At 33.2% G+C, this 22,804-nt stretch overlaps 1 protein-coding gene across 2 annotated transcripts in view; it reads left to right on the top strand.

The window, feature by feature from the left end:
* Positions 1 to 10,447: 10,447 nt before the first annotated feature.
* Positions 10,448 to 22,804, top strand: part of LOC135142419 (uncharacterized) — a 101,471-nt gene continuing 89,114 nt past the window's right edge. For both annotated transcript variants that reach the window (XM_064074135.1, XM_064074132.1), the window contains exon 1: positions 10,448 to 10,601. The gene's annotated coding sequence lies outside the window, so the exon portion shown is untranslated. The remainder of the gene's footprint in view (positions 10,602 to 22,804) is intronic.

Here is a 22,804-nt window from a genome sequence, read left to right as displayed (position 1 = left end):
CAACGTAAAATGTCAATTACAACTATGGCAGCGCAAAAAAATAATTGTCGTTGGATACATGAGACCGGTTTGAAAACTAACCCAATCAAAATACCAGTGAACGTTGAAGATCTCCCATTTTTCATGGGGGTGTCTTTTTGGTTTTTTAGAGGGTTGTGATTTTTTACTAAATTCAAAAAATAATGACAGGGACCACCACAAGTAGGTTTCAACCAAGCAAATTATATTTCTATTGTCTTCTCGAAATATTTTGATTTCACAAACCAGTCGTTATTCCAAAATTTGATTAGAAATGTTACTAGCTGCCTACACATTTCTCGAATCGCTGATGTAAACTACATCTATTCCTTGTTAATACATATACGTTGTTACAAAATTTTGTACTTAAAAACGGATGAGGCAACTATTGTTGACACTTACAAAGCCCGAATCTGTCCTTGATTATCATTAAAAGTAAATAAATCGACAAATTTTGTTTATTTTTTTTTTTTTTGTTAAACTTAACTGATAACAAAATTTTCCAGGCGAACACTTCCGGTGAGGCAGTTTACGCTAGTTTTAGAATTCGATAACTTAACCTGAAACGGATATTGACTGTAGCACCACTATAGACTACTATTGACGTGAGTCATTACTCATTCATTATACATCTATCATAAATCATTGAATCAATGAAACATAAGCAGGAAGTACTCCAATGCAACATAAGTACCCAAACATCGATACACCTCATTTCAATTATTTTGTTACCTTACACCAATCGACATTTATATAGACTTGTGTTGTAATAATAGTGATTACAGATTTTTATTATTGCGTCGAATATTATTATTTATTTTAAATGGCAAAATAAGGTACAATCTTGTTATTTTCTAATTTTCTTCACTAGTCTCATCCGCATTCAACAACACAAGAGGGTTCAAACTCCCAGAGTTCTAATCTTCTCATCTCCACCCAAAAGACATCAGCCAGAAAGCGTGAGCAGAATTCTATACCAAAATAAATATTCAGACTATATAAGATTAAACTGGAACGGATTCAGATGGAACAAAAGAACAAACAAAAACCGCTATACCTACCTGAACACGACTTCGTAAGATCTGGAGCTGCAAGAGTAGATCTGGAAACAATTAGGAATACAACAAAACAATAGGACTTACATAAAGAACAACTAATATTTTGAGGACCGCTGACTCAGACGACATCGTAGACACAATGAAGAATGACATTCCTTTTGGCTAGACAAAACTAAAATCTGGCACCGTTTTTCGCTGTTCTTACGGAAACATAAAATTTTCATTCAACTGTTGTTAATTTCAGAATTTGGTAATAAGTCTGACTATTTCAACTTTCTTGTAAATCTGTCTGTAAATGAGTCTAACGTAAAAATCTAACCTAAACGATCATAGCAGATGTCATAAATAAGTTAAGAATTCCTAGCGAAACATCAGTAAATGTCAATAAAGAAGTTCAAGAATTTTTATTGTTTTCATTTCCACTGGCCAGTTGCCAATAAATAAATACTGTGTAGTATAAAACTTGCCAAATATCATATCACAGTGTCTTCCGTCATCCATTTTATCTTTGTGTCGTTTAAAATATTTTCGATTGTTTTGTTGTTATTTATAGAATTATAAATAAGGAACATCTGTTACATACTTACGTATACTTCCTTTTTTTCTAGCACATACTTAATTTGAAGTTTTTTTATTTATTACAGCGTATTTTGTGTCCATTTTTCTGCTGCTGTCTTGCTTGTATGTCTGTATTCTTACCTTTTCCGCCTTCTAACAAAATGTAGCTTAATTCTATTCAACCCCATTTTCAATGTCAACTTCTCTATCTGTACCACTTTACAATTTCTTCTCCATTCCGTTTCCATATTTCGTATCAAAAAAAGTTTCTAAAGAGATCGTTCAATTCTACAACCTTCACCCGAAAGTTTGTTCCGAGTGTTCTCCTATTTCCAAGCCTGTATTGTTATACTTTGTGTATTATTGCTTTGTTGTGTCTCTTGTTATCAGATATTTTTTTTGAAGGCGTCATATAACTGCTTGAATTTTGTAACTGCTGCTTCTTCATTTATTTCTTTTCTTTTCCATTAAGCACTCCTGTTTTGTCCAGTGGTTCTTACAGTACGAAGAAGTAAGTCTCCCGTTTCCGTCCGTCTGTCTGTCTGTCTGTCTGCCTGCCGTCTGTTCGGATTTTTTTATAATATAATTTAACACCTAGTGTGTACTAATATAATTTAACACCTAGTGTGTACATCAAAACTGACATTGAATTTTGCCTCACCTTGAAGCTTAATTAAATAAACAAATCCAGTTTTGTGTAACTTGAATTTCAGGTAAATCAACCAGGCCCTTTTTGATTTAGTTTATAAAATAAATTCATTCATTAGGTTTTTTGAGACAGTGTATGTAAAATTTACTGTCATGTGTATTGCAAAAAAAAAATGAGATGATGTCATCAAATTTTTGAAAGGAATGAACAGATTTCTAATTAGCATTTTATCATGTTCACGTTGACGTTAATCTTAGAGGGTGCGCCAAATTTTAGAGTAGGTAATCGATGTATGTAGTTTGGAAGAAAATTTGTAAAATTTAACTGAAAATTGTACGTGTTTTTCCAAACAAATAACATGCACAATGTTAAATTTTAGATATGGTTTATTTAGCAAAAGTGTGTGTATTATAGAAATATGTTTCTCCAAAATGAGAAAAATTTTTTAGGTGTTTTCGGAAATGCCATCAAATAAGTTAAAACCAATGCAATAACAGAAGGATCTTATATACAGGATGTTCCAAAAATGACGGATAAACTCAATGGTATGTTGTTAAAAAAAGTCTCTGAAGAACTCTAAAAAAATGGCTAAAAAAATCCCTGAACCAAAATTTTCTAAATATTAAACTTTAAAGTTGAATTCACTTTGTAATTCTGGTATGTTTTAATGAGAATTTAACTGAGTCTAAAAAATTGTCAAAAAGATGTTAAAAATGACATCTGTGAACTGTAAAAAATGACGTTGTGTATCGTATGCTAGCAAATATTATTGAATTATTAATAACTAATTATTATTTAACTACTATTTGTCTATACTAGACATCATCTAGTTCAGTAAAACAAATCATAATTGCGAAGTTCATTCTTCAACTTTGAAGTTTAATATTTTCTAAACTTTGCTGCAGGGATTTTTTAACCATTTTTTACTTCTCGAGCGTAAGCAAAGGAAGTATTGTAATCGAGTAGAGGACGAAGGAATACGTCTCCCGTTTCCGTCTGTCTGTCCGTCTGTCCGTTTGTCTGCCGTCCCGGATTTTTAGTAGACAGATAATTTCGGAAGTACTGGACCGATTGTTGCGAAATTATGTATTTACATTAGGAATATCATGTAGATGGTAAAACGCTAACCAACATTTGTCTAGTCATCCCCACCATTAATGCGATGACGTCAGTTCAAAATTGTACATAGTAAATGGATTTTTAAATTGTATAAAATAACATAGTCCTACACATGTAGTTTATGACTCCGAATTGAGCTTTTACCCGAAACGTCCAAATTTTTGAAAAAAAAATCAAAATTATGAAACAACATTTTGCAATTTAATTTTGAACCTGCAAAACAGAATGCTTTGAAATCTTGCGGATGGTTTACAGTTATGACAAGCATGATAAGTTTTTATCCCCTCCAAAAAATTTATGACGTCAGCCCAAAAGTTTGTCAAACAAATCCTACCTAAAATGTGCAAAATTTGATAAGTCTGTAGTTGTGATTTATCATTCCATTCATATTTTTGGGTTTGCATATACAGGGTGACTCAAAAAAATGAATGAATGTGTGAATTTATTTTATTGATTTAATCAGGAACTACAAAACCGAATGCTTTGAAATCATGTTTTAAATTTGTAGACAGATAACCTCCGAAACTACTGGACCGATTGTTGTCAAATTTTACATGTGTAACCAAACTTTGTGTATTCTTAATATTAAAAAAAAACTTTACGAGTTTAAATAATTTATTAGTAGGCACTGCTACATGTGTTTTGTCTAATTTTGTCTAATCATCCCCACCAATAATGTGATGACGTCCCTTTAAAATTGTATATAGTAAGTGCGTTTTAAATTGTATAAAACAACAATCAACATAGTCCTACACATGTAATTCATGACTCCGTGTTGAGTTTTTACCCGAAAAGTCCAGATTTTTGGACAACAAAAAAAGAGAATTATATTGCAACATAATTTTGAATCTGCAAAACCCAATGCTTGCAGGTGTTTTAAAGTTATCATAAGCATGGTAAAGTTTTAATCAAAAAAATCATGTACAAAATATGATGAGTTAATACTTGTGATTTATCATTGCATTCACATTTTTAGCATTGCTTATAAAGTATAAAGTGTGACTCAAAAAGATAATGAACGAGTCAATTTATTTTATAGTTTAAATCAGGAACTGCAAAATTGAATGATTTGAAATCTTGGAAAGTCAAAATAGGCTGAGCCTTCCCTAGAAAATTTTTTGCTTCCTCCATTCTTAGATAGTTACAATTAAGTAAATGTGAAATACATCATCGAAAATCAAAATAAAATGCAATGGTTTGTTTAATAAGCGGAAGGCAAAGCACTAAAAAATTCTGAATCATCGGAATATGATGCGGGTATTGCAATTCGCAGAAAATGTTGTTTAGTTTAGTTATCCTCTATTTCACTCTCACGTGTACAGCACAACAAGCGTTATCGCTATTTGTCTTGTTTAACCCTTAAGCTACGATGTGGGGTCCTCAAGGGACCCCAATTTTAGTTTTTTTCAAATAACTTTTGCACAAAATTTTTTTGCTCAATTTCCTTTTTTGACTTTATTTGTGTTGTCACCACACATGCGAAAATGCATTTGCCTAATTATAAAACAAACTCATTTTTATTTAATTTATAATTTTGTGCATGGGGTCTTCAAGGGATCCCGCGCCGCAAATGATTCTGCATGCTCTAAGTGGATTTCGTCGCTCAGAATCATCAAAAAATGTTGAAATATAGTTCAGATTTAATAAAAATCGACAAAAATACTATTTCTAGAGTGGCGGTCATTTCTACGGAACCACTCGATAAAAAGTCAAGTTGGTAGCCCTGTCATCTAGTACTTTACGCCGAACGCGGTTGGTAGTGGTAGTTGATATGGCAACCGAAACATTCGTGTTGTGCTAGTTTCGATTGCCATATCAACTACCACTACCAACCGCGTTCGGCGTAAAGTACTAGATGACAGGGCTACCAACTTGACTTTTTATCGAGTGGTTCCGTAGAAATGACCGCCACTCTAGAAATAGTATTTTTGTCGATTTTTATTAAATCTGAACTATATTTCAACATTTTTTGATGATTCTGAGCGACGAAATCCACTTAGAGCATGCAGAATCATTTGCGGCGCGGGATCCCTTGAAGACCCCATGCACAAAATTATAAATTAAATAAAAATGAGTTTGTTTTATAATTAGGCAAATGCATTTTCGCATGTGTGGTGACAACACAAATAAAGTCAAAAAAGGAAATTGAGCAAAAAAATTTTGTGCAAAAGTTATTTGAAAAAAACTAAAATTGGGGTCCCTTGAGGACCCCACATCGTAGCTTAAGGGTTAAACAAGACAAATAGCGATAACGCTTGTTGTGCTGTACACGTGAGAGTGAAATAGAGGATAACTAAACTAAACAACATTTTCTGCGAATTGCAATACCCGCATCATATTCCGATGATTCAGAATTTTTTAGTGCTTTGCCTTCCGCTTATTAAACAAACCATTGCATTTTATTTTGATTTTCGATGATGTATTTCACATTTACTTAATTGTAACTATCTAAGAATGGAGGAAGCAAAAAATTTTCTAGGGAAGGCTCAGCCTATTTTGATTTTCCAAGATTTCAAATCATTCAATTTTGCAGTTCCTGATTTAAACTATAAAATAAATTGACTCGTTCATTATCTTTTTGAGTCACACTTTATACTTTATAAGCAATGCTAAAAATGTGAATGCAATGATAAATCACAAGTATTAACTCATCATATTTTGTACATGATTTTTTTGATTAAAACTTTACCATGCTTATGATAACTTTAAAACACCTGCAAGCATTGGGTTTTGCAGATTCAAAATTATGTTGCAATATAATTCTCTTTTTTTGTTGTCCAAAAATCTGGACTTTTCGGGTAAAAACTCAACACGGAGTCATGAATTACATGTGTAGGACTATGTTGATTGTTGTTTTATACAATTTAAAACGCACTTACTATATACAATTTTAAAGGGACGTCATCACATTATTGGTGGGGATGATTAGACAAAATTAGACAAAACACATGTAGCAGTGCCTACTAATAAATTATTTAAACTCGTAAAGTTTTTTTTAAATATTAAGAATACACAAAGTTTGGTTACACATGTAAAATTTGACAACAATCGGTCCAGTAGTTTCGGAGGTTATCTGTCTACAGACGGAAACGGAAACGGGAGACCTATTTCTTCGTACTGTAGGGGTCATGAAAAGTCGAGAAAATGTAAAAGTAGAGAGTTGGCCGACAGACTCGATTACAATACTTCCTTCGCTTACTCTCGGGAAGTAAAAGATTTACTTTGTAAATTTTTAAAAATGATGTCATCAAAATTGTAGCAGGGATGGATAGACCAATTTTAGTTAGCGATATGTCAGGTTGTGTTAAATGTCGGGACAATTGTTGCAGAACTTTTTAAAACGAACTGAAAAATTTTGTTGTACGTTTTTGATTAAAAAAAAAACTAAATACAAAATACCTGCGTTTACTGATAAATCACAAGTGCAGACGCACAACATTTTGCACAGATTGATTGATAAATTTTGAAGAGCGATTTATCATGTTTACCACAGGTTTAAAATTTCTGCATGATTTCAGAGTAATCAACTTTGTATTTTTTAAAATTAATTTCTAGAAATCTAGATTTCTGAGGTAATAGAGTACTGATGTACCTCAAGTACCTAAAGGAATATGTTGTGTTTTTTTTTTTTTGAGATGACATAATCAAAGTGATGGCATTGGATCGACATATACAGATGTCCCAGATAAAATTCCACGGTCTTCCTGAGAACGTGTTGAAATATTTATAAACTTATAACTTATATAGTTTGATAGTTCATGAAATTACGATTACAAATTACAGTGATATATTTGGTGTTCCAAAAATAACGGCCAAGCTCGATGATACGTCGTTAAGAAGGTTCTGAATAACTAGAAAAAATTGGTCTAAAGAGTTTAGACAGTACTTCCCTCGCTGTCGGGAGCAAGCCTATTATGTCTTTTTTCGTATTACATTTTTGTAATTCTTGATTTAATCAATAAAATTAATTGTCTCAGTCATTAATTTATTTCAAACACGCTGTATAAGCAAATCTAAAAAATATTAACGCAGTGATAAATCACAAGTATAGACTCACCATTTTTTACACATTTAAGCATTTTTCCAGCAAAATTTTGCGGTGGCGTCATCAAATTTTTAGGGGGGATGAGCAAATACATTTTGATCAAAATTTTACCATGCTTATGATAAATTTAAAACATGATTTCAAAGCATTCGGTTTTGTAGTTCCTGATTAAATCAATAAAATAAATTCACACATTCATTCATTTTTTTGAGTCACCCTGTATATGCAAACCCAAAAATATGAATGGAATGATAAATCACAACTACAGACTTATCAAATTTTGCACATTTTAGGTAGGATTTATTTGACAAACTTTTGGGCTGACGTCATAAATTTTTTGGAGGGGATAAAAACTTATCATGCTTGTCATAACTGTAAACCATCCGCAAGATTTCAAAGCATTCTGTTTTGCAGGTTCAAAATTAAATTGCAAAATGTTGTTTCATAATTTTTTGCACAAAATTTTTTTGCTCAATTTCCTTTTTTGACTTTATTTGTGTTGTCACCACACATGCGAAAATGCATTTGCCTAATTATAAAACAAACTCATTTTTATTTAATTTATAATTTTGTGCATGGGGTCTTCAAGGGATCCCGCGCCGCAAATGATTCTGCATGCTCTAAGTGGATTTCGTCGCTCAGAATCATCAAAAAATGTTGAAATATAGTTCAGATTTAATAAAAATCGACAAAAATACTATTTCTACAGTGGCGGTCATTTCTACGGAACCACTCGATAAAAAGTCAAGTTGGTAGCCCTGTCATCTAGTACTTTACGCCGAACGCGGTTGGTAGTGGTAGTTGATATGGCAATCGAAACTAGCACAACACGAATGTTTCGGTTGCCCTCAGCTATGCCGCACTGTATCCCGTGCAGACTGTATGTTCTGTTCATCTATTTATTAAAATAAAATATCCACATTGACAATGGGGCCATCTAACCTGTCAAATTTTTGACACATATGTTTTCCCCCAGAAACCCGTCAAGGTCACTTACACCAAACAAATTTTGAAAATTTACACTAGGGAGTGGTTCTATAGAAAAGATCGCGACTTTAGATAGAATTTGATTGTTTCATTGTGACCAACATTAAAACTAACTTAACCTCACTTTTTCTTGTCAATTATATTTCCACTGTTAGTAGTGCACTGATTTTGAAATTTTGACGACGATATTTAGAAACGAGGAGTTATTAACATGAAAGACCGTTTGCCTCACTTGCAAAAACATCCTAGAATTGTCCAAGCAATTACATCATGTGGTGTGGTGGATTGCGAAATGGACGAGGAGGTTCCTCGAATTCTCCAAAACAGAGCAAAAAAACGGGGACGGTGCCGAATTTTTCCGTGAAAGACCGACAGGAAAGTGAACCTTAAGTGCAATCAATGCAAAAAATTTGTCTGCAGTCAACATAGGGTCACAACAAAAGAAATTAATGTCCGTTGCAAAGATCACGCCGAAAACCAAGAAATTCGTAATATTTAATTTTTTTCTTTTAGAAGTATGTGCAAATTAAAATAAATTTTTGCATGTACTTTATCATTAATCAATAAACTATCCAAAAAAAAAAAATTACTTAAAATAAACAATAAATAAGCTGGGGTCCCCAAGGGACCCCACGTCGATTTTTACGTGAACATTTTTTACGTCGTTGCTTAAGGGTTAATATAACTATCAGCACTTATAAATTTTAATTTATAAGTGCTGATAGTTATATAAGTATATAGTTATAATAAGATGAAATGGTTTCGTTATTTTATTAAGAGAATCATGATTCAAGAACGACCCGCTCCATTTTCTCGAAAATTTGGAAATACAGTACTGTTATATTGAGTTATTACAAAATTTTGTAATGGAAAAACTTGCTTAAAACAAACGCGTAGCACGCTTTTTTACCTTTACTTGAACATTCCATATATATCTTTATGTTACCTTATAAGATAAGGGTTATCATAAAAAAAGTAAGATTACAATTTTTCGAAAAAACTGGACTCTGTAGTGTACTTTATGGCCGAGGAAAATTTTGTCGAAATAATCTTCGATAAATTTTTTGTGGTTGCTTAGAAATTTAATTGCATTATTTCTAATACTCATATTAAAAGATTACCTTAAATTTACGGTTAATTTTTGAACCAATTTTAACTGGACAGCGTGATAACATCCAAAATTGCGTTCCAATTCCAAATAGTTTCAAATAATTGTAACAATTTTCCGAAATTGAAGTGAATTCTAAGTAAGTAGTTCCACGCTTTCTTCATTAAAAATTCCAGTTATTCGTCTCTTAAAATTGTGACCACACGATGGACTGACACCGGGGAAAAAAAAGCGATGGAAATGTATAGAAAACAAGTGTGAAATAATGCATTATTTAATATAATTAGATGACTGTTTAAAGAATTTGTTATTATTTTTAAATAGCTTTTCCGCTCTTTTTAATTATCTAATAAAAAAAGAAGTATTTTATTCGAAGGAATATCCCCCTGACGACATCAGCCAAAACTTTATTCTTCCTTTAGATTTAGAATATAGCCGTGTAACAATGGAATCGATCTCTTTCAAAGTTCGTCAAATTTCCCTCTTAATTTTTAATGGAATTTATTTCAGACTTTCCGAACAACTCTATATTAATTAATGCAGTACTAGTGCGTTGGTTAAGTTAACTGGAAACACCAAACTTCGCCCATAAAACAACGATTTTTATTATTGCATGCAATTACTAGGTACACGATCATCATAAATATTAAATGTATAACAACAATAAAATGATAAAACAACGCACACAAATCCACGTACCATAAAGTAATCAAACACACTCGAGCACACCTACAAAGCACCCAAACCTGGTAATTTCAACGCCTTCAAGGCCATCACCATCCATCATATCCCATCTTCCTATCAATCACCCAACCACAACCCCAAAACCATCGGCATTTCTTCACCCGACCATCGCGCATGCGCCCTCCCTCCAGCGCGCAATTACCAAGTCTGCCTTTCGAAGAAGTCTTCAAGTTGAACGGCAACAATGGTCAGTCGCCAGAAACCCAGCATACGGTAAAGTGCGTTGCTCGAAAGTGCAGTGTTAGCAGCCGTTTTTGAATGAAAAGTGCCCGAAAATGGTGTGATTTTCGCGAGCTGCGGCGTCCAGGGATGAAGGTGAGCGCCCCATGTACTTTTCACCCCAAAGCGCGCATTCATTTTTAAAAAGAACTCGGGCGGCGGTGAATGCACCCCTGTTGCCATTGACAACCGACAAACAATAACCTATCGCATAACCGGAAAGTATCAATCACGTACACGTGACGGGAATTGTGACGTCACGGGCATTTTCCCACTGGTTCTTGGTGTTGGTGTTAAGTCGATTAGAGATAAGATGGCACCGGCAGGCACTTGTTTAGTTGTTTGTATTAAATATGTGATAGAAGCACTTTATTAATTAATACTTTCTAGTCATTATGGTGATTTTGCTGGGAACAATCGGTGCTAGGCCAGTCCTGCTCGCCATATGCGACCGGCAGATGTTTTATTCCTTGTTTTTTTGTGAGGATGTACTTGTTGAGTTTCACCCTAACTCATCTGAAAGAGCTTTTTATGCGCACTCAATGAACTTTCCAGCGGATTAGTTTGAAGCGTTTTAATAACGTTTTCGTTTAATTACGGTCCTGCGGAATAAAAGGGCGTTTGCGGGTTTATGGGTTTTTTACGGGAAGAGACAGGGAGGGACTGCCCCGAAAGGAGCCCCGCGATGTGACAAGCTAATTATTTTATTATTTATCGTTGTATCAACAGCGGTTAATTAGAAGATGGCATCATTTTCAGATACATTGGTATTCATCCAGAGAGCTATTATTATTATAATGAGTGGGTATTATACGATTTTTTTTAATTAAACATTTTGGAGCCTTAGGCGTCGCCTTGCAGACTGTGGGTTGGAAAAATGGGGCTAAAATTTGAATTCATCACAGTTAGTTTTTCCGAAACGTTTTTTATTTTATTAATGTTAGTAGTGCGACACCAATTACACATATTTGTTTATTTTTTGTCATACTTTTAATAACAGCACTGGCAAATAATTGTTTTGAGTTAATTACTGCCACCGAAGTGTTGCTTTATTTTAAAATCAAATTGCAAATAAACACTAGTTATAACAAGACCAAATGACGACGTAAAAAACATTTATTATTGTGTACCATCAAATCATGTTTCAATTAACAAAATAAATAAAGCAAGAAATTTCGTGACATAACATGTTAATTTGTTTAACTGATCTAATTTAGTCCCAGATTGTTATCACAGCAGTCAGTAAAGTACAAAGTCGCTTAAATTAAGCAACCGGTTTCAGAGCTCGAAAGTTATGTAGTTTTTTCAAGCACTTACTATCATTTTTGAGATACTAGGTTAACCTAATTTTTTAAAATTTACCAGTAGTTTATGGTTTCTATGATGCATTGGATGACACTATTCCATAATATTAATTTAAAAAATACACACTTTTTTGGGGCATTATTATTCTGAGCAACTTTTCAGAATAAAATTTATTCGTATTTCCAATGCGAAACAATGGATCAAAAAGAGTGTAGCTGCTCTTTGATATGAAATACACTGTTTAATTAAGATGTGTAGTAGTTTAATTTGAAACTTTTGTCAGAAATATATCACTATTTTGTCTAACGTTTTATGTACATATCATGTTTTTAAAAGTTTTAGTTTAAAGAATATATCGTGTAGTTTTAAAGTGGTACTTCTCTACGCCCCTTTCAAGACCCCCGCAGTCTCAGTTTTAAGTTAATTGGATACTGTTTTCTTAATGAAATGGTTTCATATTACAAGACGGCGACTTTCTTTGTATCAGAGTTGCAAATGTTCATTAGCAGCAAAAGGAGAAAAAGTGACGGTTAATATTATAAAATATTCGGTATTTAGTAGAACAGAAAAAAAATTGTTTTAAAATCTACTTAAGGATCACTTCACTGTTAATTGTTTCTGATGCATAGACCCAAAAATGGTGAAACTACCTTAACATTACATTGGAAATTTTGATATGTCAAAAAAACACATCAAATTTGTAAAAGTTATGACGTCATCAATGATTTTGATTGCATTATAAGACATTTCATGGGGAATTTGGGCTTTCAAGTTGTCTAAATTATAGGGTTTGTTCATGTAAACACAACTTTTGAGTTGTACCCATAAAAAAAAAGTCAAGAGGTGCCAGATCCGGAGAGCTACGTGGCCATTCTATTGGTCCAGGCCTTTCAATCCACCTTCCAACAAATTGATCATCGTAGCAATTATTTGGAATTAAACGTATAAAAGTAGCGAGAAAAATAATTATGAGTATTAATTATGTTTATTAATTTTTTGATAATGCTTTATATATATTTTATTTAATTAAATTGTAATTTTATTTCCCATATATTTTAATAAACAAGTAAATACGACTCTGCGTCACGTTTGCGTCGTGTTTGTCTGACTTTTGAGCAATAAAGAGCATTTACTTTCATTTAAGTACATTGCTAAATAGCAGTAATATTATTTATATTTACAATGTATACTCGATTATTTGCAATTAATGTTTTGTTGTACGTGTTCTTAAAAAAATATAGTTTTCGCCTCCACTACAATCCAACAAATAGAGCTTCTTGGGCAATAAAATTAGATTTTGCGAATTGGATTTTAAAGTTAAACAATTGATGCGGATTCATAAAGCACAGGTGTAGGACTATGTTATTTTAGAAAATTTAAATAGCATTTACTGTGTAAAATTTTTTGGTGTCGTCCTAAAATTGTTACTGGGAATGATCAGATAAATATTTAACTTTATTTGCTTCCAGCCGCATCCTGTGCGCAAAATGATGCATGCACATGGCTTTAACAAATCATCAATTGGAGAAATTTGTGTAGCAGAATCTGAAGCGGAAAATCAACAAATAATCATAATGGTTGTCATTTACATCTGACGTAATCAAAGTGTAAATAAAGTCATCGAATTCATCCATAAAAATTTGTTCATTTTTACAACATCCGGTTCTACATTGTTCGTGATTTTGAGTGAGGATTTAAATGTGGATTTCTCAAAACAAATATCAAAACCTTTAATTGCTTTGTTAAAAACCACACTGAACATCAAAAGTGTTGTCAAATTTTGTGTGTTTATCAGAAGTATCATGTAGGAGTAGATGGTAAAACGCTAACCAGAGTTTGTTTAATCATCCCGATCAAAAATTTGAAGACGTTATCTCAAAAGATTCTATATTAAAATCGGCGTGGGTAAAACTCAACAATTTATTTCTTAGGAACCCAAATTAACACGATTAATTGCACAGCGATTACATACAGAAGAATTTCGACTGGAATGGATTTGACTAGACTCTTCTTCTCCCATTATCTGGACTTCACTTGTTGGTTGAGACTGACTCGTTCCCGAAGGTGGCTTCTATTTAAACTCATACGTCGTCGCGTCTAGACGTTCTGCGGTCGAGGTCTTTCTGGAATATCCATCGCGACTCCCGCTTTTTTAGCGAACGCCACCCGGCCGCACGTACTATATATACATCTACTCCTACACTTGTGATGTACAAATCCGTGTTGAGTGTTTCCTCCAGACATCCAAATTTTCGCAAAAAAATCCAAACTGTCTGATCAGTTTTTATAGTAACAGTGTTGAGTTGGTCTCTGCCTTCTGACCCGAAGGTCTCGCGTTCCAAGCGCTGACTGGGTCCTTTTATTTTTGATCGATTAGATCAAGAATGGCTCACCCAATTTTTTTGTTGATCAAACCTCAAGAAGTGTACATTCCGATGTTTTATTATCAGTATTATATTGTACGTGTTGGCATTCACAAAGTGTCCTTGTTCAAATAATGATGATCGGAAAATTTTCAAGTGGGAAAACTCGCCAGAAATGCAAGCATAACGTTCCGCTTTATGAATGCATATATTTTTGAACCAATTGTTAGTCGGTTTCGCAGGGATCCTATGAATCAGGTGATACATATCTTAGCACCGAATTTGCGTTGTATTACCATTTTTCTTATTTCTGGCCAATATTTTTTTTTATATTTTTAAAATAAATGTGAAAAATTATTGTTATTCTTAGATTCGTAGGTGGCTATTCTCTCTTCTAATAGTTATATTATTATAAACAGTACGTTTGAACAGACCACACTTGTTGAATAAAGAATTTTCTAAATTAGACCGTTGATTATTTTGTGATAAATAAATAAATTACAGTTTCGGGAATAGAAAAATAACACTTTTTGAGTTGCTTAATGTTCCTAAAATTTAATTTTTTACGAAAAAAATCGTTCTGAAATTTTAAGAACGTAAACACGACAATATAATTGATTCGATATTTAGATATTGGAGCATCTGGTGCCTTGCCTCATCAACTTCTCAAGTTATGAGCCGCCCCAGTCTGTTTCCGATGGACAAGTGCACTCCAGACCAAATATAAATAAGTAACATAATGCGTTGGAATCATAGACAGTGGCGGAATATGGACGATTAAAGTATAAATACGTTAATTATCTCATTGAATTATACAATAGTAATTACTATAGCCGGATAATTTTTTATTTTACAAACTCAATCGATTTGCCGTTTGTCAATTGGACTCGAAAAACTCCAATTGTTACGCAAATAGATTTCGTTGGAAATAAAAATGTATCCGTCTAAATGAATAGCTTTTGTGTAATCAGTAATCAGAGTCGAAAATAAATAATTTTTATTTTATATAATACCCTGCAGATATTTTATTTTTTTAAGAAAATTCAATTATAAATCCCAGTTTCCACAAGCACCAAGTAGCAGAAAATGGGATCGAGAATTTCTCTCTTTGAGTTTATTTTCTTTTACTTTTTCTGGACAGGCTGTGGACCTGCATTTTTAATAGGCCTGCGGTGTTTAGGTTATTTTTACTCAAGGCATATGCTCCTGAAATTGCTGAACAGGATCCAAGTAATTACATTACACCGGGAGTCGTAGTCTTTGTTAGCCCTCTTGTACGTTGAGATGCGGTAAAATTTAAGTTTAACGCCAAGTTCCATAACGGGACGGATTGTGCCCATTTTAACATCAAATAGAGTAGTATTTAATTTTTGTAACTTACTAAGGCTGCGTTTACGTTACAAACCTACGGATTTAGACCAATGACCTGAAGTATATATTTATTTGAACTAATTTACATTATTTGTAAGCAATTGTTTGATTTAACGCATCGTAAAATTTTGAAACTTACTACGCCCATGCAAGTTGCGTTCTGATTTGTAATAAGAAGATTAGAACAGATATTTGTCATTAAAAAAACTATTTTTAAGGCCAGCCTAATTCAGAAAGGTGAAATTGTTGCCGACTAGTAATTTATTAAAGTAGTTTGACACAAAATTTGATCGGATTTAGAATGTTCGCAGCGTTTGTTCGTGATTCATTATCAACTTATTACGTGACAAGATATCTCCGTCTTTTCGCACGATTACAGTTCCTAGTGTAAAGTTTAGTTATCGTACCACTTGTTGACAAAAAATTGTCAGCACAATAACCATCCTTGCGAGCGCTATTTTGACGTCAATGTACACAAAAAACTTCAATGTTGCCAACGTTACATTCTCCCTAAAATACCATTTTCTCTTTTTCGGCGATTTATTTCCAACCGAAACTTGTTTCAAAGTTCAACTGCATCCAACAAGATCCATATCCTGCTCAAGTTGTATGTTAAAACTTTTGACATTTGCAATCACGCCATGTTTACCTCTTGCTAAAAACATTCAAATTCGTTCGAAAAATCCGGAAGCGAGTAAAGTTTAATAGAAACGAAAAAATTCAGCATTTTCAAGAACTTTCGCAACGCTGGCTCCAACTGCACTTTGCATCTTCTATTTTTAAACCAGACTTAACAAACAACATTATTTCAATTTAAATGGCGAGCTCGGGTAATAAATAATGAACACAGCGCAGTGTAATTTTAATTACGTCGGATAATTAAGTGGAAAGAGCACCTTGAAATTTGAACATGTTCGAAATCGATTATTGTGTAGTCGTCGTCCTTAAATTTATAACACCGCCTTTGCTGCGGAAATACCGTGCGATTGAGTATAACTAGACGGTGTGCGAAAAATAACCTTGTTTAAAAATAGTACAGTGGAGAGCGAAGACAATCGGACAGCTAGGGGCGTTGCTATATTGTAATCGTGGCTTTGAAGGAGGTGTATGCAGTTGAGAAATGCATCATTTTGACTTTATCTACCGGGGAAATGTATAGAGCGGCAGAATTTATTTCATTTTATTTGTTCTGCAACGAAAGGTGAAGGCCTTACACTCGATATAAAATTCGTCTGTGAAATATTGACGTTTGTAAATGTTAGATTTTTTTATCGATATTGGTTGATTATGAAAAATAGATCACTTTATGTATGACCTTCGATTGTTGTTTATTTATCAGCCATTATCGCGTTTGTCGTACTTTATGTAGTTCGGTATAAAAGGAAAATTGTATTAAGATATAACGTTTAGAGTTGTTTTTAATGGTTATGCACGCAGTAATTGCTATACTTATAGTTGGCTATAAATTTTATCTGAAAATTTGCTCTGCATTATCAGCGTCATACTTGGCATTAGTTTTAAGAGTTTAATGGGCAAAAATAACTTACTTTGAGATACTTAGAAAAACAATTTTTAGCACACCTGGTTCAATCTTGCAAGGAAATTAAACTAGTATGCATAGATTTAATAAATATTCTATTTTATGTGGTAACAATACTACAAAAATAAAGCAAATACGGTCCTAATTTGCATGTAACAGGAAAGGTTGTTTGGTTTGGATTAAGTCCTATTTAAATTTAAGACAGGTTTCCTGAATCGAGGAAGTCGTTTAAAATTTTGGTGTGGCCAGAACATCATTTCGTTTCACAGGATTTCATAGGTACAACTTTTTTTTGTTTATTCTTCCTGCTCGTTTTTTGTTTTCGTTGTTTTCTAAAAACTCGTAGACAATAAGTTTGTCTGTCGGTCTGTCGTATGTCTGTATCGATTTTTATTCCATAGATAATTTTGGAATCTATCGGACTAATTGTTGTCAAATTTATGCCAACCAAAGTTTGTCTTTCATACCCACCAACAATTTGATGACGTCACTTCAAAATTTTGCTTAGTAAATATCATTGAAAATTCATAAAATAAAATACTTCTGTACTTGTAGTTTATGAATCCGCCTTGAGCTTTTATTTACTCTAGATATCCAAATTTTCCAAAAAAAACTCCAAATTGTAGAATTAACATTCAAGATCAGGTAAACGTAAGTAGGGGTTATTATGAAATAAATAAAATTTTCTAAAATCAAATTTTATAATTTTGTCTTTTGTTATCGTTTCTAGCTTGATGAAGTCTTTGCTTTTTCATTGTGACCACATGTTTTTTCCTGCTTCACAATGTTTCGGTACTCTGTTAAGATGTTTGTACTCTTTTTCTCGATTATCTTTTTTAATATTTCTGTATATTCTACTGTTTTGTTGCAAAGGACTCTTTATATAAGATTTCTATTACACCGATTGTTGTCCAATTTTATATCTACTTTAGGATTATAGCTAAACATCTTCCCTGATTTTTTTTTTTTTAATAAATATCATTTAAATTTTATAAAATAACAAACCCCTATACTTGTGGTTTATAAATCCGCCCTCATTTTTTACTCTCGGCAGCCAGATTTTATTTATTTATTAAATCAAGAACGATTTACCACATTTTCTCGACAATTTGAGAATACAATAATGTTGCGCCTGCCAATATTTAATAATAATAATATAGAATTTTAATAACAGCTACTTGCCCTCTTAATTTGCTCCATTGTAGGTTAATTAATAATTTTAGTCGCCACCTCTGTTTTGAAGAGGCAGCTTGTCATGTGCTTAATCGTCGCATTCTTTCGATATAAATATGTGTAAATAATCGAACTTAAGCATGTACTGATAATATATTTTTCCCGTTGATTATCTCTTTTCAATGTATTTGACATTGTCGGTGCCTTGCTTCTTTACCTGTATTTTAACACGTACACATATCGTTGTTTTATCTTATGAGGGTTGTCATAAATAAATAAAATTTCAAAATTCATGTTTCTATTTTTCCAAGAAACTGTAAGTATTTGTTTGAATGTACTTCAGGGGCAAGGGAAGTTCTGTCTAAATAACTTGACAATTTTTTTTACTTTTCTTATTTCTTAGTTTTACCGTCTCTTGAATAATAATAATAATAATAATTAATAACCATTCTTTTCCAACGGGTATGTATCCAATTACAGTGTATATGTTAAAAAAAAAGGATAAGCTAGCAGAAAACAGAAACTCGATAAACTCAACTCATCGAAGGTTAACTAACCCTCCCTTAAGTTAATAATACAACTTCAAACATTTTTTTAATCAAAATTAGTAGCAGCTCCTGAAAATTACATTAAAACTTTCACAGATTTTATCGAAAATCTTGCTAATACATTGGATGTGGTTGACATTGGATAAAATAATAAATGTTGACTCGAAACAAGTTTCATTCTCTAAAGTTTAAACTTTGGCTTATAGCATGGTGGGCGGTTGGTAATTCCAACATAATTCTGGGTTGCTGAGTTTTTAGATTTGTCTTTTTAAATTTTACCAAGTTTTCTGTTTTAACCACCGCGAAAGAGAATTAATTCTCTGTTTTCTGTCTTCAGCCCCTTAATATTTTTTTGGTATTTTTCTTGTATTTTGTCATTTCTGCTAAGTTTGCAGGGGCGCACTTGAAAATTCCGGCATTTCTTCTACAAGTCGAGCGAATACTCCTTATTCACCGAATATCCGTTTTTCGGTTTGTCTCTGTATAAATAGGTGTTCAGTGCTTTCTTATCTTATCTATAATCAGTTTAATTAGTAGAGTTTAACCTTTAACTGCCACGATTTGTTTAAACTGCGACCTTTACAATTTCAATTGAAACCGCAGCCAACATTACCCCAATCCTTGGCACCAATGTGGGAATTGATAATGCGACTTTCAAGTAAGTACACGTGTTTGAGGTACGATTTATCCATTTTTTTAAAAACAAACAACAGACTGTATACTAATTAAATTTTGTGGCCTCAAGTTAGACTTAAAGAGCCCAAGCCCCAAATCCCTGTGACCATAAACTACAGATTCTCGGTTGAACCGTAGCCGTCGTCACACCTCAAACAGGGCCGTATTCGTTTTACTCTGTAACGAATTTGGCTGACATGTATACAAGGACAGAATTAACTTGTTGGTGTGTATATGTAGCTAAATTTTAACATTTTCGAGGGTATATAGTTCTAAAAATTTACGTAAATGTTCAAACGACATGCGTGATTTGTCAGGGATTGTTAAGCATTGTTGGTCTGAATGGCCATAAAATTTTATGAACATGGTTACAATGTAAACAATATTGTGTGAGATAAAAAACCGAAAATTTCAAATTTTACCGTAAAAAAGTAATAACCGGTGAAATTATGAATGTATTGTATTTACAAATGGATGGGTCAGATTATATAGTAAATAACTGCACGTTTAACTGACGTTTGCTAGATATGGATATTCGAAACTGATGGTATTCAAAGATTGTGGCATAACTTCACTAAATTACATAATTAAGTATATGAACAATTTATAAGTTTTGAAAGACATGTAGGTATTTAATTAATTTGTATTTACGATAGTTTATTTAACATGATTTTATTTACGAATTTGGAAAGTTATCAAGTCGAACAAACAACTCTGTTGCAAATTACGTTTTAATGATATTTGTGACAGTCGACCACGAACTTGTTTTCCAGTGTAAACTTTTTCGAAATAGAATGAAAACCATAAAACCTAAATAAACGTGGAATAAAGGCTTTGGGTTTTAAAACAAATAAAACCGGACTGGAATTATCCAACAACACAGTGCTCGTAAATTTGTTTTGATTTTCAAGTCGAGTATTTTATTTAGCCATTACCTCAAAACCAATTAGGAACAGACTTCACCAAACCAAAAACACTGTTACAATCTGCTCAAATAGCCCCAGAGAAAACATTCACTTTTTACCATTCTTCAAATTTTTAATTGTTATTTATTATTATAGATAATTAGGCAAAAAACACAATTACAAAAATGAGCTTTGTTGCTGTGTGGTTTGTGCTTTATTATTGATTTTTTTTTCGTTGTTTTTTTTTTCAACATTCTTTCCATTCCCTGTACCATCACGTGATGGTTTAATTGCACCACTCACCATCTTCCCCACATTGCCTCAACCAGATATTAATAGTCCAATCCATAGTCGTACGGTTAATAATTAATCCAGGTAATAAGCCAGGGGCGTGCGACAAGGGTTACACGTACCCACTCCCCCACCGTTCCTCATAATAAATCCACAATAATTTATTCATCAAGCCGGCGACGGCTCGATCCATTGTTTCAATTGTTCGAAATCCACCAATGACCTTTGCCGCTGCATTGCGATACGAAATGTCAACTTTTACTTTCCTCAGATCAAGATGTCTACGATATTCAGATGCTTTAAATGTTACGCCTTCTAATAAGGAAACAATTTGCTGAATAATTCGAGTGCATTTGCGGACGGAAAAAATGGTGACATTTTACGTAACGCGTTTAATTATGGACGAAAATTGAGGTTATGTCGGATAATTGCCGGCCAATCAATAGAAGAACGAGCAACGGGATTCTGGTACCCATTCTGTTCGAGCAATTCGGTTTATAAATAAGTTTTGCGGTATTCGGGGCCCGCGGCGCTAGAAAATAGCTTGTGGAACTTCAAGGTCATGATAGGACTGCGACAGCGCGTTTATAGATTCCATGTGAATCCGCCGAAATGGTCGGTGATGGGTTAGTTATGAAATTGACCTGGATTTTAAACACAATCGCCCGCACCTCGTACGCAAAAGTGAAAATTTGGAAATTTGCGGCCGGGGTGGGGATGCGCTAATGGTCGATGTGTATGCAACGCGGGGTGGTTGGATAATGGTTTTGTGGGATTTCGACAGGTTTATTGAAGAGTGAAATATGGGCGAAATTAAATGTGTGGTCGTTTTGACACTTCCTGGTGTCATGCTTGATAGAACGTGTCCCAAGTGCTGTTTTATCATCATCGCTATTGTTATTATTATTATTATTATTTGTCTAACTGTAAGACGAAGTTTCGGCTGGATGCTTTGTTTTTCTTTGCTGTCTTTCGAATAATAAACATCTATTTTTGTGTGCATGGTGTTTATTTTTACCTTCTGCATTTTTTAGGCCACGTTAGGTCCTTATCTGTGCTGATCACAGCCTCCTTGGTATAATTTTTTTTAATTATTTCTGATGTTGTATAGTGTGCCAAAGAATATTGTCGTTTTATGATTTTTTGTTTTCCAAATCCGACAAGGGAGTCAAAGTCGTAAAATTACGATATTCCTTGACAGACTATACCAAGTGTTTCCATTATCATTTTCTCTTAATAGAATTAATAGAAGGGGCCTCTTTCCCTTTTTAGTTACTCATTCAGTTTTGTAGAAAATTTTTGTGTGTGTAGATATTTAGGAAAATCTCAGATCTTGTCTATTTCATCGAATCTTGTGTTTCATGATTTCTGAGCACGTCTGTTTTACCATTTTTGCCAGACCACGAAAAGTTTGTGTGTTAAGTAGCCCATTTCCACTTTTAATTTCATTTACACGAGTTATTTAAAAAAATAATAATGTACTAGGTATAAATTTTGTAGTTTATGCCAGCGATTAACATTATCGATTTCTTAGAAGTTGCATTAGAACACAAAATTAATTAAAGAACGTTCAAGTTTATTTATTTGTGCCCTCCAGAAATTTCATGATGCAATCTTAAACGAGGTATCGATTGTGCTTCAGGCTAGGGAAGTTCGGTTCCAATTAATTGGTCGATGCTTTTCGGTGTCATGTTTAAATACATCAATAAATACATATAGTTCACAGAGTGTGTCTTTTCGAAGTGTGAGGCGTTGGTTCTGTCAATCATTCTATTATTCCTTTCACCACATTTTCCATCTAGTGTACTTTACTTTTTTGTGTTCAAGTTGCTTTTCAACTGCTATCTTATTGCATCATTCGTATTTTTCCACGGATGCTACATATTTTTGATTTTGTTTGTATTTTTTTTTGTCACTTTTTCCTCAGAAAATTTCAGTTTTCCGGTAGCAATTACGTATGCCATTTTTACGTTTGTTGGTTTTATTACCTGCATTGACTTTTTACGACTTTTTGTTGGCTTATTTCTCATGAGATACGGTAAACGTAGACATGTGGCTGTAGAATACATCCCATTCATTCTTTATTGCAACTAATTTTGAGAACATTAGCGCCAGATCCACTCGCTAT

This window comes from Zophobas morio, unplaced genomic scaffold (genome assembly GCF_036711695.1).
Source record: "Zophobas morio isolate AGI-343-1 ecotype UQ-CSIRO unplaced genomic scaffold, CSIRO_AGI_Zmor_V1 ptg000046l, whole genome shotgun sequence".
NCBI classification, from domain to species: domain Eukaryota; kingdom Metazoa; phylum Arthropoda; class Insecta; order Coleoptera; family Tenebrionidae; genus Zophobas; species Zophobas morio.
This window is presented reverse-complemented; position numbering and strand designations above follow the sequence as displayed.